Below are 14,589 nucleotides of genomic sequence, written 5' to 3'. Positions count from 1 at the left end.
ATCGGTGGAGTTGTAATCGATAATCATTGACTGCAAGGGGAGTTAATGGATGACCTATAGGCGCATCCAAGTGCGCAAAGCCGCCTGGACCTCAAGATGGCGCTAAAATTCCAGCAAAGATTATTATTATTATTATTATTATTATTATTATTATTATTATTATTATTATTACACACGTGTACACTCGTTAGGTTAGTCCTGGTGAGGATGAAGGGCGCGTGAAAGACATATAAACTGCATTTTATCTGAAGCAGCTCTCCTGACACTTTGTGCTTGTTAAGCACAAAAGAAAACTGAAGTTTGTTTGATGGTCTTTTCAAACTCGGCCCTTTTCTTTTCAAAGCACTTTTCAAACCGTGAGCTGTCATTTTAGCCACTGTTCTGTCAAGTTATCAACATTATTTCTGCAGGGATGCGTCTGCACATTGCGCTGTCTCACTTCATGTGAAAAACAATAAGAAAAACAAGGGTCACATATGTACATCTACTTTAAGTAACTGCATTTTTTGTCTTTTTTCAGTTTTTGAATTATTTTTGATAATGTGTGCAGAGAAAAGATATTGACAGGTGCCATGTTAAACTGCACTTGACCCTTGATGATTGCCTTCCTTGCTTAAAACATGTATGACGTTGTCTGAAGAGGATGAGAGGCGAAACATCTTCATGAAGCTTAAAGAAGTCCAGTCATTTTCTTTCCAAGCTCATAGGACTATCATGATCTGTAAAACCTACATTCATAGGTCTGACTTGACTTAATTTCCTTGATTTCTGATGCATTACTTTTTTCCACAGTGGTTTAAGATGCAAATGTCGTTTTTAAGTAAAGGAAAACAAAAAAATCCAACACCAGGTGGCAATTCAACCACACTTGCGTGCTTGTTTTCATAAGTAACATTACTGCTTCTTTCATGTTCTCACTGAGGGGGAAAAATGCATGTGTTTCAAATAGTCAGGGTGGTGTGTTTCCTTTATGCTCATCGATCTAGATTTCATGGAACACAGGAAACATATCGCCTGCAACAAATGCATTTTTACTCCCAATAAAAACATGAGCCAAACAGAGAATGTATTTAGGAAACCATCAGGGCAGTTGATACATTTTTATCATAAATTTACGCCATAAATCTACAGAATTCCCCAGAAGTCAAGGAAATTACAAAAATGCCCAGGGAAAGACCTGATCCCTGCTTATGAGTCTTCCCATTACCCAAAAAACCTACACCCACACCTTCTTCTCCTAAGAAATTTGCATGTATGTTCAAAAGCGTTCACAGGGTGAATCAGCAGCCTAAAAAAAACTTTTTTAAAACAGTGTTTATATTGTTTGTAAAAGACTTATGAGGCTGTAGCTTGTGGTGCATATATTGTCCTAAACTACACAATAAACGGAGCTTTACAGGCTTCAAAAAATGACATTTATTGGGAGGTTTTTTTTTACAAGATTACAGGTCTGTCCCTTGTATGTTTAGTTTAGTTTTGCTCTTTATTTTTCAGGCCCCACACACAAAAACACTGATTTGATAACATTACAAAAAAGTCTTTGAACCACATTTGGCTACTAGATCATTTCAATCTGCAGTTCCTTGGAAGGTAACGTAATACATAATGAAATATCCACACACACAGTCCCACACACAGATGTTAATTCTTTCATCTGTACCACACCTCATTTAACAAGCAACCTATCCCATCAGTTTATATTTTGCATGACATGGAAAGATATGAAAATCTACACATTTTCAACTCGTTCTGGATTTGGGGATTGTGCAAAGGCAACGCTTCTTTTAGGAACAGTCGGCCCCTTTCAGCTGTTGTCATCGTCTCTAAGTAAAGTTGGAGGCATTGCGAATGACTTTAAAGCCAAGAATGTGCATTTGAGTGCAAAATTATGTTCTCAAAATGGAATATTTTGTGTTAAATACAAATCTCACTGCAATGGTACTGCTGGGATTTCTTATTCAGAACTTTTAAGGCTTGTTTATATCTTCTATTTACTATAATTCACACAGAAATAACTTTTTAACAGCTCTACACACATAATGCTGCTTTATCTGTGACAGACATCTAAAATGTCTGTTATCTAATACTGAAAAAACAGAAAACACTGTACACTAATATGATTTAAACACCAAAATCTAGATGAATGGGTGAAAATTAAAGTTATTTCACCTGGTCTGTGAGTGAGTTTCTAATAATAATCTAAAAACAGATCAGTCGTGTCCTGTGTAGCACACATATTGAATTTGAACACATTTGCCTTGTAACTCTCAGCACGGACTGCAGTTTGTCCGGCATGTGTTTCATAAATGTGTCCGTGCACCTGTGCGCGTTTATCTGTCTGCTCCTGTGCCACTTTGCACGATTTGTTTATGCCGTGTTGTAGCCACGAATACTCTGAAATAACTATGACACCTCAAGATTCTTCAAGGGTCACACACCCACTTTGGACCTGACCTTTATCCCCACGCTGAGCTGAAAGGCTGAGTCTGACTGGTGTGACATTTACAATCCACTGGTGTGGTGGATTGTGAGGACCCTGAAAGAAATGTGTTTTTAACATTATAGGCTTTAATTTACAAGTAATTTGTAATTTAGTAGTAATTATTCCACCATCAGGCATCTTATTTTGAGTGATATTTTCAGATATTTCAGCAATCTAAAAGATTTGGAGTGTTTCTGAATAAAATATTTTAGATATCCCACATTTACAAGTAAGATTGGTAGCGTTTGCGTGTCATTCTGTCCGTAAACGCGATAGCTCGAAAGGTTTTGAGCTAATTCTGACAAAACTTTAAAGGGGGGTGTAGACTGGGCTTGCATCCACAAGAGAAATATCATGTCATGTGACCTCTGACCTCACTTTTACATTTTACATCTGCTTTTCTTTCAAGTTGACCGCAAAATGTGTGTTATATTTAAAAATAAAGTATCATCAAAAGAAAGAGAATGAGCTGCCCAGTTCGTTAGAATATACCGCAGTATAATATTAAATAATGAGCTCAAGTTATTCATGACCACCTATTTACAAATCAATAGCTATTATCCATTATCTACATACTGTTTGTGTAATCAAAGTAAACCTCTGTCGTGCTACCATTAATGGATTTTTACTGCACTACAAACTTCTACAAGTAGGTTTAAAAAGAAAAAACAAAACAAAATGAATGTTTACAAAATACAATACTATTCCTATTAAAGTAAATATTCCCCACAGGGTGGAGGTTTGCACTCTTGGATTACGTCATCATAATCTGTGGTTACAGAGTCAGCAGATATTCTAAATACACCTGCCTGAAGTTTAAAATTAACACAACGAAAATAGGTTTGTAAGAAGCGACATACAAGGATTGGCTAAATAAATATAATTTTACTCATATAACCTTTTAAAAAATGTTCCTTATTGGATAAAAAAATATTGAAAACGATCCCGTCTTCGCTTCACTTTCTAAACTAACTCGGTGGCTTGAGTGTTGAAGCTCCGGTACATTTCCACACTGGTGCTATGATGAGACTCAGGCCCAAACTAAACTGGCACTATCCCCTGTTTTTATCTGTAACAAAGCCCCAGTTCCGTCACGTCCCTGAGACTAAGTCAATATTTGGAGGTGAAGGTTTGTGGGAATTTCTCCACCGCTGATCAAAACTGGCTGGGAGGGAGGCGCGTCTATTACAAAACACCTCTCTCCTCCCTCTGACACTGAGTTTTGCTCTGTGTGCTGCAATTGTTAGGGCCACATTCACATTACAGGCATCAGTGCCCTCCCTACCCCCACCCTCACACACATTTCCCACTCACACGGATGGCCTTACTGTCTTTTCTGATTTTAATCACCTGATAAGGACCCCAGTGTGTGCCATCAGCACGGCACTGTACTGTAGTCAAACTTGATAATGCCAGTAACACAGCCAGGTTTTATGAGCCATAACCAGTCATCATTAAAAGTCATTAGCAAACATCAGCCTTGTAAAAAGGCCGCAGTTGGTCTCGAGAGCCCCACAAGAGCCATGAAGAGAGAGAGATAAAGATGCATCAGTAAGCAAGACAAGCAAGCAGTGATGGATAAGTGTGATAAGACAAAGGAAGTGGGAAATGTCCCGAGTTTTTACGGGATCCCTGTTGGCACCGCGCTCTCGCATTCTTGTCTGCGTGTGCGCAGAGCTGCGTGCCTTTCGCTCGTGTTTTGTTTCCCTGCGAGTGCCTTCCAGCATTCCTTGCCTGTGCATGGAGGGGAGAGAGTGGTGTTTTGGAGAAAATATTGAATTAGAGAAAAAGAGGCAGAGAGGGAGAAATGAAGGAGAGGGAGAAATATTGACTCCTTCTGGGAAGGAGCGAGACGGCAACGCCTTTCCAATAACCATAAACCCACTGGGCTGAAAATAGATGGGCCGAATGAATAAACGAATGTGTTCATCCCACATGAGCTCTTCTCTTTCACGGACGGCAGAGGAATGGAGGTGACCCCCACCCCCCCTCCCCGACACCACAACAACCGCCACCACCACCACCACAACAACCTCCTTCCCTCTCTAACTATCTATCTATATCTCTCCTCTTTCATTTATTCACCATGACGAGAGATATTAACTGGAACAAAACAGGTGTTTACGGGAAGCCGTCACTTGAATGATGTCTTTCAAACACACACAGACACACTCTCACTCAACACATACCTCTTTGTGTAAAGGTGTCGACATCAGTGCCTGTGAAACAAGAGTAACATCTGTTTCACATTACTCCCCCCCCCCCCCCCCCCCCCTTCATATGTCACGGGCCATGTGGACATGCTTTACTTCACACACACACACACACACACACACACACACACACACACACACACACACACACACACACACACACACACACACACACACTCTCCTGTTTCCTTGACTTTAGAGGACATTACATTGACTTGCATTCATTTCCTGGAGACTTACCGTAACCAGCACTTTCCTAACCCTTATTACCGAAACACTAACCAAGGCTTAACCCTTAAATCTAATGCTTTCCATCGTGGGACTTTCTTTCTGTCCCCACAGGGGGACTGTGTAAACAACCTCTTGTCCCCACTACACAATTTAAAAAAGAACATGTTGCTCTTAGGAAGCAGGGGAAGCGTGATGGTGTAAATTCTTTCTTTCCTTTTTGTTTTTTTTCTAAGCATTTCATTGGGGAGTCCTCTGTTCTTGTTTCTTTTCTTAAAGCGTAGGTTCTCCCATTTCTTCTCTTCTACCTCCCCTCTACTTGGTGATTTATCACCACACAGATCCACTCCGTGCCCAAAAATACACAGACAGCTGAATATTACAGCCATATGTGACAGCTGAACATCTCATTCCTGAACTGTGGGCATTAATCTGCTACTATATCTGGTTTACTTAGAAGGGTTGGATTTGCGGGTTCAGGCACTGATTGTTATGTGGTAAGGTCCGACTTGAAGGTGTCAAATGGACTTGAGGTCAGTGCTCTCTGTGCAGGCCTGCCCCGCTAAACTTGGAAAACTCTTTCTTTTAGGGGGCCTGCATCCTATGTGGGCAATGATGTGTTGAAACCTTCCCACAAAGCTGGGAGAACAATATAAAATATTATGGCAGTCTGAAGCAATAAGAGCAAGTCACTGGGCCTGAGGGGCCTAACCCAAACACTGTACAGGGGTGTCTGCATGCTTTAGTCCCATACTGTTTACTTTTGGTTGTATTTGCAAAGTTTTGAGATGTCCTGTCTCCACCCTGGTTCTACTGAGAGAAATGGAATTTAGTTTGTGGCTGAAAAATGACATCTTAAAAACTCAAAGTGCATCACAGTTTATTTCCAGAGAACTCGCTGTGAACAGTTTTCATTGGGAATGTTTTCGAGACCCAATGAGTACCAAAGAAAACTCTTAAAAGTGAAGCCTGTTGATTAGATTGTTTCCACCGTAGCTTAAAATTGACATATCTTACCCAGAAATGATGATGTAAAGAAGAAGATATCTTAGATTTTCCGCGTTTTGTTTTGGGTGAACAGTCACTTCATGCATTGTGGTGAGGATAGTTTGACAGTGTGAGATGGGGTTAACCAGACCATCAAGATTACCCACTGTAGTAATCAGCTGCAACCACTATCGCCTGTGTGTTCTCATTCATCTGATCCTTCATTCAGCTGCTCGCCGGCGTCTCGTTTCAGTCAGTCATTTCTCACTTTGTTCATTCAGCTGTAATTACAGACCCCGACCAGCCTGCACAGTCTCGCTTCCGAGAACCGTCGCGTCGCTCTCTTTTTTTCCTTCTGCTTTATTCATTTACCAGACCTTCAGCTCACCCCTCGCAGCGATCCTGTCACCCTCCTGACCCTCTTTTCACTCCTCCTTCTCCTCAATCTCCTTTCCCACATTGCCCACTCCTCGCTCTCCACCTCGCTCGCTGGGAAGTCATGTGACTTCTCTGAAGCTGAGCCCTATAAACCAGCAGTACTTGGGGGGCTCAGTGTCTATACCGCTCTGTGATTGGCTCTTGCATTCACACGCTGTTCACACACACATACACACTGCAGACCCCCTGTGTACCTCTTTCAGGAACAAATGTGATCCTTCACATTAAGGAGTGGGGGTGCTGCCGTGCATCTGTGTTTGTGTGTGTGCAACGTTCCCTTTTGATTTTTGGTGTTTAATGAGTGGGAACTTCTCACAAGGTGAAATTAAGTATGCACACACATAAGCCCGAGCAGTGCCATTTGTTTTATGTTGGGGGTGTGCGTGCTGCAGCAGGCCAGTGGCTGAATGGAGTTGATTCAGAGGGCTCGGCATTGGGGCTTTTTTAATCCAATTGGATCCTTGTTGAGACAAAACAGAAGAGCCTGTCAGCTATTGGCAGAAAAGTGCCACTGTTCATATTCAAACTCCCCGGTTTGGATTGAAGGCTCCTGTCGAGTTTAATTTGCAGTGAGAGCCTGTAAAATCTAATGTATACTTTGAAACGAGCCACAGAGAGTCGTTTTGGGCTTTTCAAGATCCCAGGTTTTTATCCCGCTCTGATATTCCATCTGGCACGGCTGGTGTAGTTTCAGGAAGTGAAGTGAATGGTTAATGATTTAATTCAGTGTTGAAACAACACTAAAGAGAGCTGATAAAGAAACAAAGGAAATGTCGTTGATGGTTTACCACCTTATTATGTAACTGACTGACAGCCAGAGGCTGACACCTTTTTGCACACATTTCCTTCTGCTGTCAGTTCATTCTCTGCAGTGTGTGTGTGCTGGCAGGTAAGTGCTGGTTGGTCCACCTCTTTTGGTTCAGACTCAAATCTCAACAGCTATTGGATGGATTCCTTTGAAATCTTCATCGAGAAATTCACAATCACTGGAGGATCAATAACAACTGCTGTGGTGATCCCCCTGCCTTTCCCTCTGTACCACTGCATGAGTCATTTATCCCGTGAAGCTCAATATCTGCATTTACAAAATGAGTTGGCATGCATTTTTGTACAGATGTTCATATGCCTTAGAGGATCGATCCTAATCACTTTGGTGATCCCGCTTTTCTGAGAGAGCTTTAGCAATGACATATTTTTGGCTCTGGTGCTGCATTTAAAAAATCCCTTGCTATTTTCCCATATTTCATCTACTGCTTGCCGCTTTGAGTGACAGAAGAATGAAAACCATAATGTGAATTACATTTTCATTATTTTCTTTGAAAAGTCCCATAAAGAATTCAATATTTTTGTTTGACTACAGATATCAGAATTACGTCTTTGTTCAGCCTTAATTTTGGTCTTTTTAATCTCCCAAGTTTTTCGCCAGGGACAAGTGGTCTGTTTTTGTTTGTTTTTTTGTTTTTAACTTTACCCCCATTTAATATGGAGAGCACACTTCCATGAAAGATGAGGACAGGCCAAGTCCAGGAGGTTGTCCGTAAAACAAAGCCCACTTAAAAACTGCAGTTCCTGGTATGGCCACTTGAGGCTACCCCAAAAGGAGTCCCCTCAGACTCCCCATAAAGAAAACTACTGAAGTTTAAAATGTCCTGTCGCAAGCAGCTGTAGTGAATGACTGACTGTGCTCCTGTTGCATTTTAATAATATTAGCTGATAATCAATATTGCTTGCAAAAACTTTGTGCTCCGGTTTTGGCAAATTCGAATCTAGAAAGCGATGCATAACTGGGAAACCACACCTATCCCTTCATGCCTTGTTTATATTGGTTATGTGTCATGTCTAAAAAGAAGCATAATTCACTATATGCAAATTGTGATGCCAAGTTTGAGAGACTGCAGAGGCTACGAAGCACCAGAATGGCTAGGGATGAAATTTTCAGGTATAGTAATGATTTGTTTGCTGTATTATCATTCAAATATTCACACGCTAGCACACCACCTAGGTAAATAACCATTTGCACAACACCCATGGTTTTCCCGTACCAACTGCACTGATGCATATCTGTGCAAACAGCAGTAACTACTGTAGTATCTATGTATATTTATCTGTGGTTCACAAAGTCATTGTGCATGTCAACGCAGGAATGTGGCTCAGTGGCAGTGTTGCTCGACAGCAACAGGGTCCCGAGTTTGGGGCGAGATGAGTGCAACACCTTCTGTTCCGTTACACAGGTATGCTTGGAGACTTCTGATACAGTTTTTGTCCCTTCTAAGGTTTTACATGTCAAGACATTTAAAAAAAAAGATCTAGTCCTAACCAAGTCACAACGATGCATGGCATTACTACTCCATGTCATTATTTATTTAGCAAAAACAAAGCCAGAATGTAGAAGCAGTGTGTGGAAAAAAATTATTCACCCCATGATTCATTAGCATGCAAAACTGTTTTTATCAGCAATAACTTGAAAATGTTTTTCTTTACAGCTTTATCAGTCTCTCACATCATTGTGGAGACATGTTGGCCCACTCTTCTTTACAGCGCTGCTTCAGTTCATTGAGGTTTGCAGGCATTTGTTTATGCACAGCTATCTTAACGTCCCACCAGGACGTTGCAACACCTTTATTCTTTTCTTTTTTTCAGCCATGCTGTTGTATTATTTCTGGTGTCCTTGGGGTCATTCTCCTGTTGCATGACCCATTTTAGCTCAAGTATTAGCTGTTGGATAGATGGCCTCACTCTGACTCTAGAATTCGTGTCAGTGACTGCAGGGTGCCCAGATCCTGCAGCTGCAAAACAAACCCAAATTATCCCCACCCCATTATTGTGCTTCACAGCTGGTTGAGCTGTTTGTGCTGATATGCTCTGCTTGCTTTTCACCAAATGTGACTGTGTCTGTGTATGATGGCCAGACATGTATACTTTAGTGTCATCCATCTAAGAGACTTTGTTCTGGAAGTATACTGGTTTGTTCAGATGTGTTTTGCATATCTGGCAACCCTTCTAAGTAAGCCATACCTGTTCGGTCATTTTCTAATTGTATTTTCATGAACTTTAATATTTAACTGAGGCCTGTAGAGTCTGAGATGCAGCTCTTGGGGTTTGTTTTGCAGTTCTTTGAGCACTGCAGTGATCTTAGGGTGAATTGCTAGGATGTCCGCATTTTGAATGTGTGTCAGCGCCTACTTAAACATTTCCTACAGTTGTCTTTATCACTCACTCCATTAATGGCTGGTAAAGTATTACTAGTAGTCACAAGTATTCTGGGAGGCAGAGGCTGCAGGTAAATACTCAAGGATTCCTGTCAGCTTTTCCTACCTTTATATGTATCCTTTGGTGTATGCTTCCTAAATTCCCTGTAGGCGTAAATGGGAGAGTAAATGGTGTTCTGTCTTTATGTAATAATCCTGCGACAGACTGGCGACCTGTCCAGGATGTACCCTGCCTCTCGCCCTATGACAACTGGGATAGGCTCCAGCCCCCTGGGGCCCCCCAAGTTAGATGAGCAGAAGAAAATGGATGGATGGATGTTTGCCAGAGCTAACAACAAAAACTCTCTTCTTGGAGAGCATCTGGGAGTATAATAGATTGGTTTGTATGCCTTAGGTAAGACTGAAGTTCATAAAGGAGATGGACCAAACGCCCTAGACAAAGAACGACCTCTATACACTATACAGATACAAATATACAGTATTATAAATACTGTGCCACTGCGTGGGGAACGCCTCAACCTTTACAAACTAAACATTAGACATTTTAAGAGGCACAATAGCATTGTCAACAGGAAGTTGAGATTGAAAGCAATGGTGCAAAGGTCTCAGGAGTTATTGGACCCAAAGGGTGCATCCAATAAGCAAAACAGTCTTATTTAACTGACTGTTACTAGCAGACACACTGAGGTTAAATATTCAACTTGACATAAACATAAGAAAATATGAGTCATTTGTTTCCCCCCAAAAAACCCTGAACTCAAGCCCAGCTAGCTTTTTTTTTACAGCCTTCAGCTGCATCTCTACTTTAGCACCATAAAAGCAACTATAATCAATATTTTACAGCAACAGTGAATTAAATGGGAATGTGAAAACAACTCATTGTTTAGCCGCCAAGTGTACTCTTTTAGTTTGCTCTTATATTGGTGTTTTTGGCCACAGCAGTGGGCTGTTTTCAGTGGGAAAAATAATCCTGTTCCACACAAAAGAGAGTCAGTCGAAGGAAGTGAAGCATTTAGCTGCTCAAGAGCCGCATCACATTTTGTCTGCAGCAGAGAAGTTTTATCAAAACACATCACCATAGACATTTTTTGAAATAACCAGGACAAAGGACATAACAGAATTTGTAAAACCTGTTCAGTCCTGCTCATTAAAAGGTTTTTGTGTCATAAGCTAAAAGCATAGGAAGAAGATTTGAAGATCTAACTCTAGGCAGATGATTGATAATCAGTATGTGAACACGTGGCTCAGACTGACAGCTGGTGCAAACATATGAAACTTTAGCCACGTTAAAATCGATGTAATGAATGCACGAAATGTTTGGGAAGAGATCAGAATGACACGTGAGAAAATAGAGCCAAAGACATTTATTTTTTGTTTGCGTCCAGAAGGAAACACTTAAAAAATGAAATTTTAATGAATGTCACTTATTTTTTGAGGGGGGGGGGGATTTCACAACGTGACACAGAGAGGCAAAGTGAATCCAAATCTAATCGGAAAACAACACAAGGTCATTGACAGAGTGATCAGTCAGTGGAGCAAACAAATCCGGTAAGGGGAAGGCGTAAGGCAAAAATCCAAGTACAACCCAAAAAAAGTCACACATACAAGGAGATCAATAATAACACCATGAGAGAACATGAGGAATCCCACAAACTGTAATGCTCACCTTTAATGCTTGAAATGCAAGAAATACAAAACAAACTATTAACTGAGTAGTGCATGGCAGGATGTATCTGTACAGGCGAAGGTTATTGGGTAATTGTAAACGAGTTTAAGGAACAACACGGGTGAGGGGGAGGTGTACAATCACAAAGAAAGGAAAACTAACCAAGACAGGAGATAAACATGTAGATGAAACTTTACGCCCTGTATTACTTGATTCCTGATTCCATTCATTCCAGCCGTACACACCTGTACTATAACATTGCCTCCACCATGTTTGACTGATGATGTGGTATGCTTCAGATCATAATCTGTTTCCTTTTCATAATTTTCTCTTCCCTATAACAAGTTCATCTTGCTTTCACAGAATTGTTTTCAGAGCAGTGCAGGCTCTTTTAAATGTTTTCTGGAAAGTCTAATCTGACCTTCTGGTTTTTAAATGTACCCAGTGGATTGCACCTTGTTGTAAACGCTTTTGGATTTACATTCAGGAAAGCTTCTTCTGATTGTAGACTTCAATGCCTAGTTCCTCGAGAAGAACCAAGAACCCCCAGAGTGTTCTTGACTCTGTGTTGTGAAGGTATTTTTGTTAACCATGGAAATAATTCTGTGATCATCCACTGTAGTTTCTTTGGTCTTTTCAGGCCTTTTGATGTCACTGAGCTGGTCAGTGCATTCACTCGTTTTAAGGATCTACCAAACCAGATTTAACCACTCCTAACGTTTTTTAATACCTTTCTGATATGTTCATTTAGTTTTTTTCAGCTTTTTTTGACATGTATTTGGAACTTATATTGAGAGACGTTGTTCAACACTTATTTTATGGAACTAAAGCAAACAGGACTTACCTGACCATGAAACTGGTCGTCAGGCAGATATTCTGATAATTTTGAGCCTCTGAAAATGGGAGGCTATTTATAAAAAGCTAAAATCTTCAATTACACCTTAGCTATTTGATTTAAAATCCATTGTGACCATGTACAGAGGCTCTACTACACTAATAGGAAAACAAATACATCTTTGTCCCTAAACTTGGACTTTTTAATTAAAGTTTTTTTTTTTAAGTATTTCTTTAAATAAAAATGATTGTTAGGGGGGAAAAAAGAAAGAGCTGCATCACTTCTTTCTGGATTTTGTAAAGACCAAAAACACAAGCTAAAAGTGGCCTTAACTACAACAAATTACTGATAATGTTGCTCGATAACCGATGTGTAAATAAGGAACTGCTGGCTAACAAGTCTGTCACATGTTCCACTGCAGAAGAAAGCTTTGATAGATTGTTTAGAAAAGCCTCATAGTTGGAGCTTTTTTTGTCAGAAATGTTCCTTCTTCTTAATCATTTCTTAAAATCTTCCTCCCTTCTTGCATGCTTGCTTTTCTTTGTTTGCATTTTCTTTTGACGTTTGTGTCTTTGGCTTTCTTGTTTCGGCAGATCTTAATGAAAACACTAGGCTTTTAAACGACACACAGAAAAAAAGAATTCTGTTCTTCCCTTTAACATTTTACTTCCAGTTTAACTGCAAATGCTGGACTTTTATTTTATTGCAGCACTGCAGCGAGTTTGTAGGTAGTTTACAGGCGTTGCCATTCATTCGTGGCCTAAAAAACCCCTTACTCACCACATATGTATGTGCATATGGTAATGTTTGAACTCATGTGCGTGTCTGCTACAGTCTGAAGTTCAAATACTGTGCAGTCCTGTTTGCTGGCTGAAGGGACACGGTGACACCTGAGAGTGTTAGAGGGTTTGGTCCGAGTCCACGCTGTTACAGTAAGCCATTTGGCATCTGAGCTTCTCTGCCGGTACGCTTGTGCAGCTGTGAATGAAGAGAGAGGCGGGGGGGGGGGGGGAGTACAAGTTAAACAATGTGCCTAATACAACGTGCCTTTTACAAACAGTTTAGTTACTTTGGGGTAATCTCAGTTAGCCTTATGAGTATTTCCAGTCAGTCAGACACACACCCAGGCTTTCCAGGGTGATAAGTGATGATTTATGCGAAAGTAAAGATCATCACTACAGTAGGCTTGGAGGAATATTGTGTTTGTTTGGATGTGTTTGTGATGCGTCACTGTCAGTGAGTACAAGTGAAGGCGCTTTGTGCACACACAAACAAAACACATACATGCACTCGTGCATTTAACTGCATGTAGGCTTCCCCATATGGTTTTTATTGATCCCCATCGCTGTTATACCCCTTCTGCTCCCTCTGCTTCTCTCCGTCTCTGTCTGTGTGCACTGATGGTGAAGGAATGATGGAATGCTGGAGGGTAAATCTCTGGTTTCCTGGAAGCTGGTCTGGCTTTATCAGAAGCGGCTGTGACAATACTCGAACTGATGGGCCAACCCGAACGCCTTTCCTATAAGCACCGATCAGGCAAGAAAAAGCCTTACTGGAAGAAATAATCAGCAGTCCAAGGGGCCTTTCCTGGAAGATGGTTGTGACTTGCTAGTTGTAGAGTACAGTCCTAACCTTTTAATATTCTTTCCACCCTCTATGCGTGTTGTGGCTGACTTTGGTAAGAGCGCAAAAATGACATAAAACACAAAAGACGCTGCAGATAGCACACTTCAATTTTGATCAGGCTCCAGGAGTGAAAACTGGCTTACATTTTGAAAAGTATTCCTCTTATTGCTCAACTTGCTTCTCACTTCCTTATGCTGCATTAAAACACAGCATTAAAGTTATGAGAGGCGGTGCCCGAAACGTTGGTGCGAGTGTTTTGATTGTTGGGGGGTTCTCCAAATGGAGCTCAGTTGTTTGAGACCCGGGTGTTGTGTTTGGCGGGGACACTGTTGACAACTGTTGAGCTGGACACAGCAAGTCATAACCCGAAAAAAAATGAATCACGGTGGAAAGACTTTCTGTGAGTGTGTGAGATTCACGACGCACAGGCAAAATATTCCAGCGCCACTCACTAGGCAACTATGGGGAACATAAGATGAGTCACAGCGAGCTGAGCTGGCTTATTTAAACAATGTGTTGTGTGTAAAACTGGATTGTTCTGGTTGGATTTTGGGAAGAAGGCTCACTCATTTTCTGTTTGTCTCCTAACCTACGTCATCCTTCTCTCCAAGTGCCCACTCAGTTTTCCTCTCATAAACAAATAGTGTCATCTGCACTCGCGCACAGACGCACACCAGCGTCCAAACAGCAACCCTGGATGCGTTTTTTCCTGGAAGTGTCAAGGCGAAAAATGAGGAACCGAGTTTTTGAATCATTGTAATTACCTGTACTGAGGTGAGCTGTAAAAACAGTTATTAAACATTAGCCTGTGATTCCCACAGAGGTCTTAGGTTGGCTCGAGTCCAGAGAGATGTGTGTAGCACTGGCGGCTGGCCCAGTGAGGTAGACGAGGTTACTCCTTCTCT

The sequence above is a fragment of the Pelmatolapia mariae genome, linkage group LG8, assembly GCF_036321145.2.
Source record: "Pelmatolapia mariae isolate MD_Pm_ZW linkage group LG8, Pm_UMD_F_2, whole genome shotgun sequence".
NCBI classification, from domain to species: domain Eukaryota; kingdom Metazoa; phylum Chordata; class Actinopteri; order Cichliformes; family Cichlidae; genus Pelmatolapia; species Pelmatolapia mariae.
The sequence above is the reverse complement of the archived record's forward strand: the minus strand, read 5'-3'. Positions refer to the sequence as shown.